General features: G+C 60.6%; 1 long non-coding RNA gene across 3 annotated transcripts; it reads right to left on the bottom strand.

Moving 5' to 3' along the window:
- Window positions 1-1,907: 1,907 nt before the first annotated feature.
- On the bottom strand, window positions 1,908-14,142 carry LOC123619990 (uncharacterized). Of its 3 annotated transcripts, none has more exons than XR_012508423.1 (6): window positions 12,978-14,142; window positions 9,501-10,892; window positions 9,152-9,234; window positions 7,862-7,939; window positions 6,769-6,987; window positions 1,908-5,238 (listed from the first exon to the last, which is right to left on the bottom strand). It is a non-coding gene; the product is annotated as an uncharacterized LOC123619990 (long non-coding RNA). The 3 variants fall into 3 exon arrangements; XR_012508422.1 differs by having other exon boundaries at window positions 7,862-9,234; window positions 9,501-9,850; window positions 10,796-10,892; XR_006728681.2 differs by having other exon boundaries at window positions 7,862-9,234.
- Between the last annotated feature and the right edge of the window lie 1,955 nt (window positions 14,143-16,097).

Here is a 16,097-nt window from a genome sequence, read left to right as displayed (position 1 = left end):
AACCTTCCCTCCAGTGTTCCGTTAGGAAGCCCAGGCGTCCATGTGGGGTAGCAGGCTGCTGTTCCAGACAGGGGGAGGCTGTGCCCCAGCAGGGCAGAGGGCGTGTCCTGGGAGGTGAACGGAGGGACACCCCGAACCTCAGCAGTGTCTCCTTCGCCGAGTGGCAGGCCCAGGGGTGTCTGCTGGACACTCACCATTTGACTGGCTGTGGGCGCATCACCCACACCACACAGTGAGTCCCTAGCTGCACTCACGAGCAAGCAACAGTGGGGGAAGACTTTCCCAAGGGTCTTCTCTGCGCTCACAGCCAAGCCCTGTTGGGCTCCGTGGCACGTGTCCTCCGGGAGGAGGTGGGGTCCCCTCACGCCTTCCCAGGGCCTGCCCAGAGCCCACCTGCAGGGGGGCATCTGCCATCTCCCGTGCAATCAGAAGAGGGCTGAGTGAGGCTGGCCGGCCCTGACACTGGGCCTGTGCCGGGAAGGGTCCTCTCGGCCTACAAGGGTCCAGACCAGAGGTCACACTGGGACGGGGGAGAGGCACATTCTTCCACAGTGAGAGGGGCAGGTGCAAGGTCAGAGGAGAAGATAAAGGCTGGGGGAGGGAGGGGCCACCGAGTTCCGCCGTTGACGTACTTCATGCCACCTTGGCTCTTCAGCGGCCAGTCTGGTCGTTTCAGACTGAAATCAAATTCATTCACACGTGGAAAAGGTCCAGCAGGTCAGTCATCTGACTTGATTTGTCAGATTAGAAGTGAGTTAGAGCTCTGATCGTCATCTGTCTCCGGAGCCTCCAGAAGGTGGGCAACCTGCACCCAGCAGGGGCAGCCGAGGCCCCCAGAGTAAGGGAGGTGGTCTGAAAACCCAAAAAGGCTTCACGCTGGATTTGAGAGAAACAAATCAGAGTCTCAAATGTAGAAGGACTAATTATCAATAATAACAATCCGCATGTGTATCTGGATTCAGAGTCTGTCACGCACGTTAACAGGCGTTACCTCTAAGAATGTGGCGGCTTCAGGTGGGACTTGCGCTGGGCAAGGTCGAGGCGCCCACTCAAGGCTGCCTGGCCCGGTGGTGTCGCCAGGAGGCAGGGTGGCCTCCGACGACGGCGGTGCAGACAGACACGGGAAGAACGGCCTTTGACTGTGTTTTCAGAATTAAACAGCTCACTCTCCAAGTCTCAGCAATACAAGCAGTGAGAGTGTCATTCTCCAGGTTTACCTGAGTGGACGCCCGGAAAGCCCCAGAACAAAACGGCCGTTTGGGAAGAGCGTGTCAGGAGTGGCCTCCAGAAATCTTCCGGGTTGGTGGGGGTGGGGTAGTTTAACCAGAACGTGCCCTCCCTCTGACCCTGCCCTGGCCCAGTTCATCAAGTCGGCACAGTCCACGGTCTGGACAGCCTCTCCCTGCCACACACAAAGATCTCGGCGGAGCCGGGCACGTGCCAGCTGCACTGCCTGCGCCGTCACCTGCTCTTTAATTGGGGAACCCGGCTTCCAGGGCTTGTGGCAGCACCCCCGCCGCCCGCTCCCCCATCTCGCCCAGCCTGGCTGCAGCAGTGTGTGCGCCTAATTGATTAAATGGATGATTGATTATCAGGCTGAGCCATTAATTCTCCAGACCCGCGTCTGCTTGGAGTGGTGGCGTGCAGCAGGCATCCGGGACCACCCGGCCCCGGACCCTGGGACTGATGCAGGTGCTCACCCTCCATGGGTTTTCTGTCTTGAAGGGAGCGTCCTTCCAGCAGGCCACTGTCAGATGCGGCTGAGCAGGACACACATTCCCAGTGTCCCCCGTGGAGCCCCATTCATCCCACCCTCCCTGCAGCCCAGCTGGTGCCCTCCCAGCCCCAGACGGTTCAGAGCCCAGCCTGTGTCAAGCCGCCACCCTCAGGGAAGAATGCCCTTCACCCATCCTTCCTGAATCCCCCGTCCTGGAGTGAAACCAAGGTCAATACTGGGATTGGGCCCAGACCTGCAGCCCTCTCTGTCCCAGGTGTCACCTCCACACCGTCTGCGCTGCCCCGGGTCCCAGGTGTCACCTCCACTGTCTGTGCGGCCCCGGGTCCCAGATTCTACTCTTACTGATCTACACAGACTTTCAGTGGATGAGAAAGTCCTGCTCTCAGCGACAGTCCACAGAAAACAGGCAGTGATAATCTGTGCCCTGATGGGAACACTGTCCTGTGAGGGAACGCAGTTCCACAGTGATGCCCAGGGACAGCTCCATCGTGGAGCAGGAGTGAAGGTTCTGGTGAGGCCCAGCCTGGGGCCTGCCGGTTGGCGGGGAGCAGCCACTTCCCTCCTGTCGATGAGGGGGATGACCAGCTTGGCACTGGAGCTGGGGAGTCAGTGCCCCCAGCCTGAGCTTTGGTCCTCAGGCCAGTCTAGGATGACGGTTCCCAGGAAGCCCATGAATCTCGGCCATCGCGCCCCCCCCATCTGACAGGAGAAAGCTCGGGAGAAACGAGCCTCCACTCGGCCCACCCAGCTGCACGAGGCTCTCTATCCCGTGTAGCCTGGGGGCTGGGCATTGAGTCAGAAGAGCGGAGGGGGCATGTCGGACTATCACTCGTGTGCCTGAGGCCCCGATGCCTGGACACGGGCGTGGTCCTCTCTCCAGGGGAGCATCCGTGGACTGAGCTTCTGGCATCTTTCTTGATTTGTCCTCAAATTTCCAGTTTGTGTTTCTTTGAAGTGAAGCAATTACAAAGCTATCTGAATGCAGAAGCGTCCGTGTTTCTACAAGTTTCCCCTCTGTCTTTCACGGTGGACTCAACCATGGTGAATTTGGAAGCTATGTTCATAACAGCTCGACTTTATCAATCTCTCCAAAGCCTTTAACTCAACTTTCATAAAACATCTGTTCTTTCTCTGGTGACTCGGCCTACGTGGGTTTGCCAAACACTAAAAAATCACGTCACTGCAGGTAAATGGTCCTGGGCAGGTTTGGGACCAAACATGCTGCTCCCGGTTGCAAATCAGCGGGGGAGCAGCTGTGGTCAGGGAGCCAGGCCACCAGGGCCTCACAGAAGGTAGACCAGACTTCCACCGCCTGGAGAGGGGTCAGAGAGATGGGAGCATCTCCACAGCAGGAGAGCACATCTAAGATGAAATGTGCAGTCCAGTCCTTCTGCTGCAGGTGAGCAACCACACGGTGGCCTCCTCCGGGGCGGCCAACCCAGTAACTCTGGTCCACTGGCTCCATGGGCAGGCCCGAGGCTCTGCTATGAGAAGGCCAGTCAGGGTCGTGGGAGCCCCGGGCGCAGGCTGGCCCTCCCTGGTAACGCCCAGCGGCCCTGGGCTGAACGGCCGTGGGAGAGCAGGCATCAGGGAAAAGATGTGTCCGACGGAGTCACAAACTCAGGCTGAGAAGCGTGTGTTACCTCTGCCACATGGTGGCCGGTGGTCAAGTCGAGTCCGGAGACCACGGGGTTTCCCTAGGAGTGGAAAGTAAGCCAGAACCCCTCAGCTCCTAAATTCCTTGAGGAGAATTACACACTTTTGATATTTACCTTATTTGGGCTTTTTAAAGCTGAAAACACGTTTCAATTTAAAAACTATGTAATAATGCATGCGTTCAGTGCACACATCACGTGTTAGTACAGACAAGTAAACGCCACACTGGAGATGATAAGCCCTTCCCGTCCGACGCTCACGTGGAAGCATGATCTTGCCTGCAGCCCCCAGGCCCTGGCAGCTTCGCTGAGGAGCGCGCCTCAGGACACATCCGTTCCAGGGCCTCTGGGAGGGGGCCTCCCCGCCGGGCAAACCACCTTTCTGAAGCCTCACGGCCTTTTCAAAGCTTCCCGTCCAAAACACTCTCCATGTCAGGTGCTGAGCTGAGCATCAGGCAACATCCAAAGAACAAGCGTCCCCAGGAAGCAAAGTACCTCTGGTGCAAGCAAGTGCCTCTGAGACTAACACCGGCCCCAGGCTGTCCCCCAGGCTGCCACCTGTCCTTCCAGGCCCAGCCGGGCCGATGACCCAAACTGGACACGGCACTGAGGGACCAGTGATGTGGCCGTTCAGGGCAGGCCGTGCGGACCCACAGGCTGGCCCTGGGCAGAGGCCCTCAGACACGCTCTCCTGGAATGGCTTCTGGGTTTGGACAGGGGTTTTCTGGAAGGGAAACCAAGCCAGGGAACCATTCTGCTGGCAGCCCTCCCACGTCACGGCTCAGGCCGAGGGGACAAGACTCTCTGGGAAGGGCTGGGGCAGCCGGCTGGGCAGAGCTGCCTCTGGTTCCTGGGCGGCGAGAGGACAGACCTGCAGAGGAGCAGGCAGCGTGGACCTGGCCGGGAAGGGCAGGACTGGCCAGCGTGGGTCTCATTAGCCCCCTGTGGAGAGCCGACCTAGCAGTGGCTGGCCTCCTACTGCCTGACCCCTGCCTCTGGTTCATTCTTCCACAGATTAATTCCCCAAATTGACGGATTACAGTGCCCGCTGTGCCCAGGGTGGCTCAGTCACACTGGGTTCTGGTCAGTGTCAACCAGGGCTTTACCCAGACCAGGGGAGCGGCGGGGGTGGAGGCGTTCAAACACACAGCAGGTGCAGCTCTGCCCCGCGGGGCTGCGTGGAGAGGCTGCTCGCGGAACTGACGGAACGGCAGCACGGCGGGGACCAGGGGTGCGGAAGCCCTCCGGACGCCTTCCAGGAGAAGCTCTGCTTTCAGATGAGGGAGCTGTGCCCAGAGCAACAGCTCACACTTGTGTAATGCATATTTTGCAAAAATACTTTTTGTGTCCACCCGTCCATCCGTCCAGCTTGTGAGCTCTGAAACCCTCACGTAGCAGGTGGGCAAAAATCGCCACCTTCCCTTTCTTCAGTGAAAACTGGAGCTGAGGAGCTGCGTCACCACCAGCTCGGGGTGAGGCCGCCGTCACACCTCTTCCCCAGCCCAACCCGCCTGTTAGAGGGCGTCTCGTGCAGGGCGCCAGGGACTAATGACGAGTATGCCAGTTTGGTACGAACAGCAAACCAGTTAAAGGCTTTACACTGAGCGCTTCTACATGCCAAGAGCTGTGGGGGATCAAGGTTGGGGGACCAGGCTCCTCTCGACTGGACTGGAGATGCTGACCCGAGAAACTCTGGCCGTCCACAGCGGGAAAGTCCCAACAGGCAGCCGCTGCAGGAGGGCCTCTGGAAACCCGTCCTGGGCATGGTGACTGCAATCCTGAGCTGAAGCTTGCTTCGCCAGAATCCATGTCGTTCCACAGCATCTCAGCCAGTGGCCCCTGCTCCTGCCAGAGAAGCAGAAATATGGAAAAACAAGGACAGGCTGGTCACAAGGTTGGCAGGACCCAAGAGCCAGGCTTCCTATGAGGAAGGCAGCAGGTGGCCACCTGGTCCCCACCCACTCGTCTGCCTAAGCGAGCAGCCACCCCCTCTGACCTCAGCACATGGCAGGGGCACCGGCTGGGCTCCAAGGCTAGGGTGCCTGCCGGTGGCCTGGGTGAGGGCCCGGGCACCAGGATCGCGAATGTTCCTTGTGGCTCCGAGGTGCAGCAGGGCTGGACACCACCAGTGAAGCAGAACAAGCGGCCACACAGCCCCGGGCACGAAGTGTGTGCCCGCAAGGTGACAGCATCTGTGAGTGGTGGCGGTGCAGGACTCGGGCGCATCCAGGCCCCAGACACCAGATGAAGCTCTTTAAACACAGAACCCTGAGACGCCGCTGTTACCCCAGCTGCAGGTGTGAGCGCTGGGGCCCAGGAGCTCAGGGCCTGGCGCAGGGCCGCTCCGCAGTGGACAGTCCAGCCAGACTCGAGTCCCGACTCCCTTGACCCCGAGCCTAGGCTCCTGCCTTGGTGCTGCACCATTTCCCCAGATAACCATGAGGACTGAGCCTCCAGTCACAAAACCTCCTTTAGTCTTTTAATTCTGTACGAATTCTGGTCTAACAGGTAAATTATGTTTTTGCCTGATCTCCATGTCTGTTAATTACACTGTTCCGTCAGGGGTGCGTGTGTAAGTTTGTGCATGGATGTTTATATTCATACATGCATGTTTATGCATATTTCTGGCAAGGCCAGTCATAAAACTTGCTTCTCCAGGCAACAGAAAGATCGGGTCAGTGCAAAGTTGTCTGAGTGCTGCTTTGAAGACCACTAATTGAATCTGTCGTCTGCACAGCCACATGCGAGGCCTCCCAGTTTCGGAACACGAGCCCACAAACAGTCTGGCACCAGCTGCCTCCAGCCTGAATCTGCTCCACCAAAGGAGGCATTAGGTACCCTCTCCCTTCACAAATTTTCCTTTTTTACAACAGCATCCTTGGCTCAGAGCTGCCGAAGGTGGGTAAGAAAGGAGCGGTGAGGAGCTGGCTTGGAGAGTGATGAGAATGAGAAAGGGGCCTGGGGTGTGGGGCCCCGACTCAGGCAGACGCGAGAAGCGGTCCCGTCAGGAAGACTACCTTTCCTGCGGCAGGACCAGAACACGGGGTCCAGCTGGCCCCTCTACCCACTCTGGCTAGAGTCTTGCACACATGCACACCGGGTCCCCAGCTTCCACGGGTCGGGGCCAAGCTCTGCCAGCAGCACACAGTGGCAGACCCCCCACGATGCGCTCCTGCCTCCTCTTGGGAGCCCAGCCCCGCCAGGCACGTGGAGCGAGGGGGCACGTGCACCATCGGGTTTCATGATCGGATGCGTCTCCCTCCTGCTGGGAGGTGATCCCCATGGCTCCACACTGACAGCATGGTTCCTGGGGTGACGGACTAAGGCCCTTTCCGAGGATGGCCATGTCTGGAACCTGCAAGTGTGTCGTGTTACCTGGAAAGGGGGTACAGGTTGCTAGTCCTGAAAACTCAGCCCAATGCTGCTGGCTCAGAAGATGCAGGAGGGGTTCAGGAGCAGAGGAACTCGGGGCCCTCGGGACTGGAAATGGCCCAGGACGGATGTGGATTCTCCTCAGAGCCTCCAGTGGGAACCAGCCCCCTCACACCTCGATTTTAGCCCAGCGAGACCAGTGTCAGGACTCAACCTTAAGAACTGTAAGAGAATAATCTGTGTTTAAGATACGAAGTTTGTGCTAATTTGTTTGTGCTAACAATAGTTCATGAATTCAGCCTTCACTCTGAGAGGCTCAGAACAAGGAAGGTGTGTGAACCAGGAGAGACGTGTGTTCCCCGCAGTCACTCCCCGAGTTTCCTTTCCTTGTGCTGACTCTACAGAATGATCTGGGGTGAGGTCAGCCTTCAAGGACAGTGCCATGCCCCACCACGTGGGGTCAGGATTGACAGGGGGACTCCAGGACCCTCATCAGGACCAGCAGCCGAACGGGGTCAAGATAAAGAGGTCTGCAAACTCGGCCCCACTGAGAGACTCGGGCCAGCCCTCCTTTCAGTCCTCAGTTCCCCTGTTCATGGGATGGGGGAAGGAGTCACGGAGGACACCCCAGGCTCCCCAGGCACCCGGAGCCGTGGTCCCAGCGACCTTCACAGAGGGAACCAGAGCTGCCTTTCTGCCTCAGCTCCACTGGCAGCCCTCACGGGTCTATGAAGGGCTTCTGGAACCAGAGAAGGGCCCCTGAGATTCAGGCTCCCTCTCGCTTCTCAGCCAGCAGCCCCAGGCCAGCATGACTGGGCGGGACCTTCTGCCGGGCGGAGTCGGCCATCCAGCCTGGACCCTCCACCTGGACACCACGCTGAGCCTCCTCTGACCAGGACTGCGCACACACCCACACTCGCCAGTGCACGCACATAAGCTCGTGCCCAGACGCGTGCGTGCACGCACACGTGTGCGCACGCGCCGCCGCCCCCACCCTGTGGGCTCACTGGCTGGGCCCCACGAGGATGGGTCTGGAAGTCCCTCTGGGAACACCGCCCACTCCCATGTTCCCGCTCCCGTCCGTGGCTAATCCCACCTGCTGTAAACTCCGAAGTCGGTTCCCCTGACGTGTCCCCCAGGAGGAAGGACAGTCTCTCAGGCTCACGGCCAGCTGCTGGAGGGAGGGGCAGAAACAGGCAGCCGGGTCACTTCACTCCACTGGACGGCGGCTGAGGAGAGCGCTCATTGCCCCGCGAGCCTGGGGCCCAGGATGCGTCTGCTCCACTCAGAGCTTCACACCAGCTGCCTGGAGCAGGCCTCCGGGAGGTGGCCTGGGGGCGCTGTCCTGGGCATCTGCAGTGAGGCCCCCGGGCAGCCCGCCACCTTCCCCCAGAGCACAGCCGAGTCCACCCATAGGGACCCGGCTGTGCCCTGGCCTCTCCGTTCCCCACCGGAAAACTGAAACGCAAAGGGGTATGGTGAACTCTGGTGACAAGGTGGCTGGCGGAAGTGGCCCAGGACTTGAGGCAGCGGGAGGTGGGGTGCACTCTCCAAGCCCCAGGCAGTCACCACCTGAGGCAGCCCAGAGGCAGACAACGGGCCCCAGGAGCTCCCGCCACCAAGGGCTTGGACCCACGGGCCTGGGTCACAGAGCAGCTGGCACCGCGGTCCAGGGTGGGCACAGTGTCTCTGAGGCTGGGCTCCACTGACCACAAAACCTGGAGTGTCCGCGGCCCTAGAATTGTTGGGGAAGTGTCACTGGGCATCTCTGTGGAAGCTCCCTCCCCTCAGGAGCTGAGGTTGACTCCTGACCTGGCCCGATAGCCACTGAGACAGCTGGCTAAGGCCTCACTGGGGCACAGCCATCGAGTGTCTGTCCTATAAAAGGCCACACGCCTGCAGAAACGGCGGGACTCTGATGCAGTGGACCCACCTTGCAGGTGAGGGGACAGGGCTGCCGGGCACACGGACAGGACATGGGCCCAGCGTCCCCAGGGACTGTGCCTCAGTTTACTGGCCTCACCACCCAGGAAACAGGGCTTCACAGATGCCCAGAGTGTCATCCTGAGGACACTCAGAGCTGGGCGCCGCGCAGAACACGGCACGCCTGCAACACACATCAGCTGTCACTGTCTCCCCGCCACGGCACTCCTGCCACAGGTCGCCAGCGGCTGGGGTCTCTGCCCTCCACTAGGGGAACTGGACCCCCCTCTCCCTGCACTTTGAGGAGCCATCACCTGCACCCACACCCACACCCGCCCATGTGTGGCGGGTCCCTCCCCCATCTGACAGCCTCTCGGGGCCTCCACAGAGGGGCTCTTCCCGCAGCAGCAGCAGCTGGGCCTGGAGGCGCACATCCCACGGTGCAGGCAGGATGGTGCGTTACCTGCGCAGCTCGGCTGGATGAACGGAAAGGACGGGTCTCAGGCTGGGGTCCTCAGCCACCTGCTCACATCTCTGCTCTCCAGCCTAGAAGGAGAAACCCACCCAGGTGTGACCCCACCAAGAGACCTGTGTGCTGGGTGTTCTGCCCACGCCCACCCGTGAAGGGGGGAGGCTGGCCTTCACCGGCTGCCCGCGAGCAAACACAGTGGCCGAAGGTCTCTGGGGGGACGGAGGGCACCTGCTCTAACCCTGTTGACTGGGTCCTGTGCACGGGGCTGTCCCCTCAATGCCTGCTGGCTGACACCTAGAAACGCCCCAATGTACAGAGAGGCCTCCCCTCATTTCCTTGCCTCTCAGTCCAGGACGAGGGTCTCAGAACTTCCAAGCACAGCTCCCTTGGGGGGTCCGTGGGCCCGGGAAGTGCTGGCCGCAGGCAGGGACATGCTTGTTAGGATGGTCCTGGGTGGTCTCCAAGCTACCATCTGCCCAGACTGCCATGGGGCTGAATGCTCATTATCTGCAGGACCCTCTGTCAGGCCGGAGAAAGGGAGAGACGCGGCTCCAAAGAGAAGCAACCTCAGGTCGGCAAACGCACTGCCGCTGGTCAGGGAGCAGGAGACACGCGGACAGAGGCCAGGGGTGGAGGCAGCTCCAGGCACACTTCGTGGACAGAGGGGAGACGGGTGGCTGGCAGTCCATGCTGAAGGCAGGACAGTGTGGCAAAATTTGAGATAACATTTGGAGATATTTTATCCTCAAATTTTCATATTTCTTTTGAAACTTTAGGGTGACAATTTTATGCTGTCTTTTCAGAGAATAAGAGAAATTCTGAAAGTAAATAGGAGTGAGTTTCCGAGGATGATGACCCCAGGCTGACGTTTCACTCCGTAGATGACATTTGAAACTGCAAAAGCGGCTTCCTTTGTGCAGAGTGAGTGGGAAGAGTATAAGGAAGTGGTGGTGGCTAACCCTCCCGATCTCAGGAGTCCAGCCAGGAAACGTGACGCTCCCTCCAACCTCAAAGGCCGGGTGCTGCCAGGGCCCAGCGCCGTGGGCAGTGCCGCTTCAGCTGCACACGTCTGCTCTGGGGCAGGTCGCTGGGCACCGGCCAAACTCTGCAGAGAGACCTCAGGGCGAGCGTTTAGGAGGCCAGGCTGGACCAGTGCCGGTGTCTGTGGCCAGTGGGCCTCCCCCATTTCTTCCCATCCATCCTGCTCCGTCATGTCCTTCTGTGCCGGCCTGCCCTCGGACCCCAGGGCTGAAGAGCCCCTGAGTGTGTCCTGGGTCTGCCACCTGCACGGCCTGTGCCGTCCAGACCTCACTCCCCCGTCCCTGGCCCCTGCAGAGGCTGCGTGTCCCGGGGCCCGGGCCTTTGGGATGTTAGGTGCTTGGAGCTTCCGGCACCCCAGGAACGAGTCCCGGGGACAGAGCCGGGAGCCAGCATGTCGGCTGCCCTACTCAAGGCTTAGAGGCTGCGAGGCCAGGGAAACGCGTCCCACTGCTCCCAGCCCCACGCGTTCTCCCCCCCGGAAAGGGGTTCCTCCCCCCTCTGTCCAGCGTTCCCACAGGGGAGCCCCCGGCAACAAGCTAAGGAAGCGAATAAAGGAGCTGAGAAGGTCCTCCTGAGAGGAGGCGGGAGGCTTACAAGGCTCTCACTGTGTGCAGGCCCTCAGCACACATCTGGCTCTTGGATGGCCTCTCAGGCAGGTTTGCTGGGCGGGAGGGACCGCAGCCTCCAAAGCCTACAGACGAAAGGCCAGGGAAGGCTCAGACACCTCTGTGCTCCTGGAGTGCTCAGAGACCCTGCTCAGTAGGCTTCACTTCTCAAAACACAAAACCAAGGGGATGGTTCCTGCAGTCACAGCTTTGCTCCCTGCAGGCCCCCACACGCGTCCCCCCATGTGACCCCCATGTGTTCCTGCAGGCAGCGTGAGCAGCACTGACAGACAGGATGGTCCTGGAACACCCTTGCCAGACCCAGGGTCCACAAAGCGCCCCGGGAGACTCCCACGCTCCCATGTGGACCTGTACCACCCAGCCTCCCGCGTGAGGCAGAACCAGGATGTTTTCTGACAGACGCCCAGGGAGGCTCCTTGCCACATGCCCTGGGGTCAGGTCATAGGTTCTTACTGCAGCTCTCCCGCTGCCAGACTCCAAGCCCGAGTCAGTGGGAGAGGAAGGGGTCCCTGCCTCTCTCTCCTGCCCGGCGTCCCCTCCTCGCAGACTGGAGCTGCCCAGGGCACCTGCACCGAGAGTGTCCCGGACACAGGAGGGGCAGCTGTGCACCCGCGGTCCAGTGGTAGCTCTCCGTCTGAGACCCCGTACTCAGCAGCCATGCCTCTGCTGTCCCCCAGGACTTTCTGGGGCTCCCAACCAGTGGCTCCAGCCCTGCCCAGCTCACTCCAGCCCTCCCGCAGTCTGGCTGGTGCTGACTGGCGCTCCACTTCCTCCTGGGGATGGAGCAACCCGAGGGGCTTGTGGCTGCCCGCGTCCTCATCCATCCTCAACCTCCCCATGCATGGAACCTGCCTTTATTCTCAGCCTGAGGTGATGCTCAGGCCCAGTGTTTAGTCCCTGCTGCTCCTGAGCCCCCAGCCCCTAGAAAATGCTCAGCAAGTGTTCGCCATTAGGACCCTCTGCTTCCTGCGAGGCCTGCTTTTCCTCATGGACACTCAAGCATGCATCTACCATGATGGGTCCACACCAGAACTGCTCTCAGGGCTTGTTAGAAGCAAATCTGCCTAACCTAGTGTTGGGACCAGAGCACCAGGGGTAACTCAGCACCCTGACCAGACACCAGAGGTAACTCAGCGTCCTGACCAAAGCACCAAATAGTTTATCCATCACTGAGGGGTCACAGACATAGCACTGAAACAACCTGTGTCATTCATTGGTTCTCCTGGCATGGATCTACTTTTGTGTAAGGGAAGTGGTGTCCAACCAGATCCAGCACTCAGGGCCCGTCCTCCCCTGAGAGGGACGTGACAGAGGGCCTGCTCCTGCCCTGGATCAGCCATGCCTGTTTCTCGGGGGAGTCGTGGCACTGTGCCCCGGAGGGTGGGCTGCCTGACCCCAGGTTGCCCCAGGGCATGAGCTAGGAGAAGGGTACCCAGCACACACTTCCGTCCTCTGCTTTCCAAAAGACATGAGTCCAGCTTATTTGGGGCAGAGCTAAAATACCCAGTTTTCCTCCAGAGCAACCAAGAGGCCTGAGGGAGGGAAAACAGACCAGGTGAGGACCACGTACGGAAAGCAAAGTCTGAGAAGGAGCCCTGCAGACGCGGCAGACGGGCTTGGGCTCCGGGCGGCTCCGGGCACAGGAGAAGCTTGGGCAAGCGGAGCAGGGGCCTCACTCAGGCCGCAAGGCCGGGCAAGGGGATACGGGCTGAGCCACGGCACTCACATTTCCGTGTCGACGTCAGCCCCTGGTGGAGGAGCCTCCCTAGAGCCCTCACCTCCTGGTGTCGCAGGACTCATCTTCCAGACCCGGGTCGGACCCCAGCCCAGCTGACAGTGTTCAGTGACAGAACCAGGGTGCAGGTTCCCTGCTGCAGAGGTGAGCAGTGAACCTGCTGAGAGGCTCGGCCGTCACCAGAGCAGTGCCGGGCTGTGAACACGGGGTCCCCCAGGTCCCAAAAGCAGTGAGAGTGCCTGGAGAGCTCCGTGCACCAGCCGCTCCACTCACGGTGGGCTGACTCTGAGCCTCTCTGACACCCGCACCGAAGGCCGGGGCTCGCAGAGGACGGAGAAGGTCAGACGCAGGCCTGGCTCCTGAAGCTTCCCCGGGGCCGGAGGTGGGGGCACCACCGTGCCATCCAGACTCTCACCTCAGGTGGCTGACGGAGTCAGGTGGACCGGTGCTCGCGCGGAAGCCCCATGCGGCCCTCAGTGGCCGCTCTGGGCCCAGGGCCCTGGCTCCTATGGCCTCTGTCTGTCTTGGCTTAGATGGTAGAGCTTCTGTTCTCTGGGAGCCATGACTTCCCCATGAGCTCTGGGCCTCACGTCTGCTAAAGACCTGCAGACAGACTTGGGCCCTCGTGCTGGGGAGAGCAGGGAGGAGTGGGACTGTGGGTGCAAACCCTCTGCTCATCCGGCCCAGCCTCCTCCTTGGCAAAGGCAGCCCCCCAACCCCTCTCCGCTGCTCCTTCCCCTCCTTCAGAGCCCTCGCTGACTCAGAAACAGCCGAGGCCCCCCTGCTCACAGCAAGGTCAGCCTGGAGTCCCCTCTGGGCAGGCTCAGGCACACGCAGTCCTTCAGGCCGGAGTCTGGAGGCCCAGCCGCCCCAGTGGCCACGAGGGCAAGGTCGCCTCCCCGCCTTACAGCCACTTCCCCCACAGGCACTGGTTTGACTCTCTCTAACTGCTTTTGTGCTGAGCGTTCACTGCCCAATTTCCCAATTCTTCTCTAAAGATTAAACATAAAGTGCTCTACTATTTCCTAATATTTTCCCCAGGGGAAGAAAAAAATCATTGAAAGCAGCACAACACTTGCAAATGAGCGACTCTACGGTGCCAGAGACTGACGGCCGGTCCCCAAGGTCTCTCACAAATCCGTCACTGAAGTCACTGCCCGTCTCCCTGCTCCTCTCCTCAGCAGCATTCAGGGAGCGTCCGGGCCGGGGCTGCATGAGGGTCTGAGGAAGGTCATGGCGGGCTCCCTCCCGCCCCGGGCCTTGGAAGACGTGTCGCCTGTCCTTTGGTTTCCCATTCCCCTCTCCCGGGGACAGTCTCATCCCTGCATAACATCCCCAAGCCCAGTTTTCAGCTAAGTAATTCACCCCACAGCCTCCATCGGAAACACACCAGCTGACTCAGAATCAAACAGGCCTTTCTTCCTCTCTCTGAGGATGTGAAGCTCCTTAATCTTTCCCTGGCAAGGTCTCCCCGCTATGAAATATTCATTGCCTGGAAGCACTCCCCTCCCTGGAGGGCAGCCGGCCTCCCCCACCCAGAGATGAGCCATGGGGAAGGGGCAGGGGCTCTGTTTGTTTGGGGGCTGGTGCCTTACTTGCCAGTGGGGGCCGGGCCCTCCCCTGGGGCCTCAGCTGCCCTCTGTCTGCACAGGCAGCCAGATGAGTCATGGTTACATGAATATTTTAAGGAGGTCGTATCGATGTTGGTGGAAGGATTGCAGCTGTAATGCAGTCCACACCATCACTATCGCTTCCTGGGAACCTGGGGGAGGTGGCAGCTGTGGGGCCAGGACCAGAGGGAAGGGGGGACAGGGGGATGGGTGGGGGTCAGGCTCAGCTGGGGTCTGGAGGTGGAAGCCACGGCAGGCTCTCAGAGGGGCACGTGGCCCCTCCCTCAGAGCCCAGGAAGTCGACTGTCAGTGCTTTAGAAATGAGTGTTTAAAAGGGAGAGGGGAGGACCGGCATTCAAACCAGCCTCTTCCGAAGTTCAGAGACCTGGGTTCAAGGAGTTCCCATCTCCTCCACCCCCCAGTTCCCTCCCTCTTCCTGGCACTTCTCAGTTTCTGTTTCAGCTGTCCCCACATCCACCGTGGGAAGGTCGGGCTCCTCTCTTCCCACCCGACTCGCAGACCAGATGGGTCCGATGGGTCCAATCGGACGGAGGCTTCAGGCCTGCTGCCCAGGCTGGGCCAGGGCCTCTGCCCACAGCACGCCCACCCTTCTCCCTCAGCTCAGCCCAAACCCCTGTGTGGGGCCAGGTCGAGCCAGAGACAAAACCAGAGTGTCCCCAGGCGGCCAGCACTGCCCGGTTTCCTGCAGTGGGAGGCAGTGCACCCTGAACGGTGTCTTACGACATCCAGACGTTCTCGTGAGCCTGAGGAACGGATGAGCCTTTGAGACACCAGTCACATTGTGAAGACCCTCGTGAGCACCCGGACCACCCTTGTCTCACAGGGTCATTTGTCCATCTCAAAACCAAGCACCGGCCCAAATATCTGTCTGGGCGGCTGTAACAAGACCGACACGGTGGAAGTGAGTTGCCCACCCTTCTGTGCCAGGGAGGGCCTGCCCCTGAAGGCTCTGAGGGGGAGCCTCTCCTCGCCTCGCAGACCATGCCCCCGGCCTCCACATCGTCCCCCTCTGTGCCCAAACTTCCCTTCGATAAGGACAACGGCCACTGAGTTAGGGCCCGTTGACTCCGGTGCGACCTACCTTAGCTGACCACAACTGCAAGGACGCTCATTCAAATAAGGTCACACGAAGTGCAAGGGGTTAAAACCCCAACACGTGAGCGCGGCCAGGGACAGACCCTGGGTGCGTCGCTCAGCTGGGATGCCATGTTTTCTGGGGGCAGAAAACCGGGCTGGGGTCGGAACCGCACTGGGCCCCACGGCACCTCGACTCCAGGCAGTACCGACACCTTCTCAGCAGATGAATGGACGAGCTGTAGCTGGTTTCTGACGTCTAAGGAGTGGGGACAGCTCTTCCGCTGACGCCAGGGACTCCCACACCTGCGGTCACAAAGGCTGGTCTCCATCAGCCCCAGCCTGGGTGGAGGCTCCCACCCTGACAGCACGGCTGGGAGGGGTCCAGCACACCCTCATGAACCCTGGGTCTGAGCAAAGGCACAGCGGGCTCCCTCTGGCTGCACGCGGTCCCCGTGCCCGTCTGTGCACAGCCCTAGCCCTGTCCAGCCCCAGCAGAGGCAGCCCACCTCCACCTGACACCTGTGCTGGCTTCCCAGGTTGTCTCAGAGCACAGGGCAGGGGCCAGGAGACCAGGGGGAGTGCCCGTCCCCACAGAGGGCACCCCGCCCACTCCCTCAGGGAGCAGTGCCAGCCACCCCCATGCTGGGGGTCCCCCTGGGCAGCGTTCCTGTGTGGAGACACAGCCCGTGAGCAAACACACTTAGGGGGGCAACGATGCCTGTGGCAGAGAAAGGGGCTGGACTGAGGCTCTCCGGGGGGTGTCAGGGGCCTCTCTGAAAGGGACGCTTGAGGGGGTGAGTGATGTGAGGAGCCAGCCCCGGCCGAGG

This window comes from Camelus bactrianus, chromosome 8, assembly GCF_048773025.1.
Source record: "Camelus bactrianus isolate YW-2024 breed Bactrian camel chromosome 8, ASM4877302v1, whole genome shotgun sequence".
Lineage (NCBI taxonomy): Eukaryota > Metazoa > Chordata > Mammalia > Artiodactyla > Camelidae > Camelus > Camelus bactrianus.
The sequence above is the reverse complement of the archived record's forward strand: the minus strand, read 5'-3'. Positions and strand labels throughout refer to the sequence as shown.